At 67.1% G+C, this 3,892-nt stretch overlaps 1 long non-coding RNA gene across 1 annotated transcript; it reads right to left on the bottom strand.

The window, feature by feature from the left end:
- Positions 1-798, bottom strand: LOC128135855 (uncharacterized). The gene is made up of 2 exons (XR_008233226.1): positions 477-798; positions 1-300 (listed from the first exon to the last, which is right to left on the bottom strand). It is a non-coding gene; the product is annotated as an uncharacterized LOC128135855 (long non-coding RNA).
- Positions 799-3,892: the final 3,094 nt, after the last annotated feature.

Below are 3,892 nucleotides of genomic sequence, written 5' to 3'. Positions count from 1 at the left end.
TGGGGACCAGCATTTATTGTGCACGCCAAGAAATGTACGCATGTGGAAGAAATCAATTTCAACCTCAAAATTAAAGAACATCGGTAATAATTGCAGCTCTCCAAGTATCAGAAAATAGGATGTTCACCCTCCCAGAAGAGCCGCCACCACAGCCAAGGGTGGGCAAGTGCAGCGTGACAAGCTCTCTCTGCAGGCAGCTCTCAGCCTCCTCCAGCACCTCTCTGCGTCCAGCCGGCGATAGAGCAGGGGGCCGAATCCAACCACGTGCTGGCCCCGCGTGGAGCAGTTAGATGGTGAGCCCTGCAGGGACGAGAGGAAGAGACAGTGTCACCCAGGGCCACCTCCCTGTCCCCAACCCGCTGCTCTGGGGGTCTTGGTGACCCCTCCCACAGCCCGATGTTGCTCCGGCTGCGGGTCCCACGGGGGAGCACAAAGAGCTGGGGTGCCCCGTCCATCCCCCCAGTCCCACACCATACCTGTGGCTGAGCTGCCAATCCCGCCGTCCGTGCCTGTGAGAAAGAAACAGCCGTGAGCTGCCAGCCCCGTCCTCGCTACAGGCACGGCGCACGTGCCAGGAGCCGGCCCGGGAGCCACGGCCGCTCTGCAGCCACTGGGAGAGCAGGATGGAGCCGTGAGCACCAGAGAGGAGACACGATCTCCTCCATACGTCCCCGCTACAGGGATTTAAAGCAGGGCAGCACAGGGAGGACGGGGGATTGGGAAATGCTGGCAGCGGCCAGAAACCTGAGCCACAAGACCGCCCCAGCACTGGGCAGCGGCTGAAGCCGGACCTGCCGCCGGTACTCACCTTCCGCCAGATCATAACCCTCCTTCTTCCTCCCTGCAGAGAGAAAGAGGCATCAGCATCCACTGTGGCCACCACGCTCAGAGGCTCCCCAGAGCACAGCGGCTCATGCCCACAGCCCCTCCGGCCCCCCCGCCCCTGCCTTCCTCCCGCACCCCTCTGCCTCGCCGGCCCCATCACTTTACCTGATTTGTACTTCCAGAAGGCGAATCCGGCGACGATGGCGATCACAAGCAGGATGGCAACAGCCACCGCCAGGATGATGGTGACCAGCTTGGACTCCGTCTCTGGGGGAGAGCAGGACCGTGAGGAGGGGAAGGGGAACCACCCCAGCCCACCACTGCTCCACGTGCCCAAGGCCACCGCGCTCACCCCACATGAAGAGGCCGGGCTCGGGCAGGCCGGCGTGCTCCACGCGGCACCGGTACTTGTCCTTCTCCTCTGGAAGGGCCTCGATGGAGGCCCAGGTGTAGTAGGTGCCATCGCTGTTGGGCGCGATGCTGCCCCACTCGGTCTCCTGGTCCCTGACCTCGCCGTCCTTCAGCCAGCTGACGGTGATGGGCCGCGGGTAGAAGCCGTAAGCGCGGCAGTACAAGGTCAGGATCCCGTGGGCCTCCTTCCCTGACACTCGGACCATGGGGGGCTCTGGGGAGGGGGTGGCGGTGAGAGCCGGCACACGCACCCACAGCAGCCCGTCCCCAGGGTCCCCGTCTCGCCCTCACCTTTCCTCTCCAGCACGGCCCGCCCGTAGCTCACGTATTTCCTCAGCCACTCGATGCAGGTGTTCTTCAGGTAGTGCTTCCACTGCTCAGCGACAGTCCCGTCCTTCTCCAACTTTCTCTTGGTGATTTGCGCCGCCGCGTCTGCCGCGGTGTATGTCATCGTGTCCAAGTCGAAGGCGATGAAATCCCTCCCGTCGTAGCCGTATTGCCAATACCCCCTGGTGCTGCCATCCTCCAGGATGTCACAGCCGTACATGCGCTGCAGCGTGTGAGCCCCTGAAACACGACCAGGGAAATGGGGCTGAGGGGCTGCTGCAGCCCTGGGCCTTCAGTGGGGCACGGACCCCTGGCAGTGCCCCCGCCCCAACCCTGCATGACCCTTGGGGGGGATCGGGTACCGGCACGAGAGCTGCCCACCCTCCTGCCCAGGGCCCACAGCACTCAGGGTGTCACGTAAAGCCGTGACGCAGACCCCCTGCACCCAGGGTGTGGCTGGGCTGGCACCCAGCCCCACGGCACCCCGGGACAGCGCGGGGCTGGGCTGGGTCCCAAATGCTGGGGCTGGGGATGATAAGGAGATGGGATGGGGTGGGGGAAGCCCCTCTGGCTCTGGGATGGGGGGCCACAGCACCATGGGGAGGGCGAGGGCCTGGGACACTGGGGGTGGGAGCCCCTCTGGCTCTGGGGCTCTCCACTGCCGTGGGGATGGTGAGGGGCTGGGACGTGGCGGCCACTCCTAGGCTGGAGTCCTGGGCACCGTGTGTGTGTGGTGGGGGGGGGATGCGCTGGGCTGGGGTGGCCAGAAGCCCCCCCAAATCCAGGACAGGGGATCCCAAGCACTGTGGGGCTGGGACAGGGCAGCCGGGACCCCCTCGGGCTGGGGGACAGGGTGGCTGGGAGCCCTCTGACAGTGACACCAGGCAGGCAAGGGCCGGCACAACACGGGGCAGCAGCGTGGGGCACAGCAAGATCTTGGAGCAGGGGGAAGGAACCATCCTGTCCCACAGAGCCCCAGCCCAGCCCCATAGAGCCCCACACTCACTCCCGCTCTGGTTGTAGCGGTCCCGCAGCGTGTTCAGGTCAATGCGGTAAACCTGCTGATTGCTCTGTCCTCTCTGGGTCTCGATGTCCCAGTACTGCTGGTCCAGGTTGTCCGCCATCCAGTCTGCCCGGGGCACCACCTTCCCCGTCTCACTGTCGTAGCGTACAATGAGATTCCCGTCCACGTACCCCACTTCCATAGACTGGGGGACCCCCGGGCTGGGCTCTGACACGGCAACATCGAAGTAGCGCAGGGAGTGGAATGCTGTGGGGACACAGGGAGTGGTTAGAGGTGGGGGGCAGTGGGGGGAGACAGGGGTGAGGTGTCCCAGGGGTGGGCACTGAGGCTGGATGTGACTGGTGGGGGGATGTTGGGGAGTGAGTTGTGTGCGGGAGGGGGGTCCTGGTTCCTGGTGCCAAGGAAAGGGGGGGTCCCAGAGGTGTCCGAGGGGTGGGGACCTGGGATGCTCGGGAAGGGGGGGCCAGGGAGGTGCAAGAAAGCAGATCTGGGGGAGGGTCCAAGGCAGCAGGAAGGTCCGAGGCAGGGTGGGAGAGGTGTCCCGGTTCTCGGAAATGGGGATCCGGGGGGGGGGCCCGGGAAGGGGGAACCGGAGGGGTGGGGGAGTGTTCCCAGGGGGTCCCTGGGACCGGGGAGGGGGGACCGGGGAGGTCGGAAAGGGGGGGTCGAAGGGGTCCAGTGCCCGGGAGGGTTCGCGGTGCCAAGAGAAGGGCGGTCCGGGGGGGTCCAGGGGGTCCCGGTGCCCGGGGGTGTGGGGGGGGTCCTCCCGCGTCCCCCGCCCGCGCTCACCGCTCGCCGCCCCGACGAGGACCCCCAGCCCCAGTCCCGGTCCCAGTCCCAGTCGCGGTCCCGGTCCCGGTCCCAGTCCCCGGCCCGGCCCCATCGCGCTGCTCCGCTCCTCTGCGGCCCGCTCGGACTGTCAAACGCCGTGTGGCTCAAGCCCCGCCCCCTCCCAGCCCATTGGCTCCGCTCCCTCCCGCCCGCCAATGGCAGCCTGGAGCCGCCTCGGACGTCACCGGGTGCCAGGCAGATCGCGTTCCCGCAGGTTGGAAGCGAAAGCGAAAGCGCCGGAGGAAGGGCGACGGGCGACGGGCGAAGGGGGGGACGGGACAGGGGACCCGCGGGACCCCCCCGGGACCCCGCCACCCCCCGGGGACCCTCGGAGCCCACCCCCGGGACCCTCCCCAGGCCCCCACCCAGTGTCCCCCAGTGTCCCCCAGTGTCCCCCCAGTGTCCCCCGTTCCCGCTGTCCCTCTCGCCAGTGGTCCCCCCTAAACACCAACGTCCATCCTGCTCCTGCTGTCC

Source organism: Harpia harpyja, chromosome 25 (genome assembly GCF_026419915.1).
Source record: "Harpia harpyja isolate bHarHar1 chromosome 25, bHarHar1 primary haplotype, whole genome shotgun sequence".
In the NCBI taxonomy this organism is placed as follows: domain Eukaryota; kingdom Metazoa; phylum Chordata; class Aves; order Accipitriformes; family Accipitridae; genus Harpia; species Harpia harpyja.
This window is presented reverse-complemented; position numbering and strand designations above follow the sequence as displayed.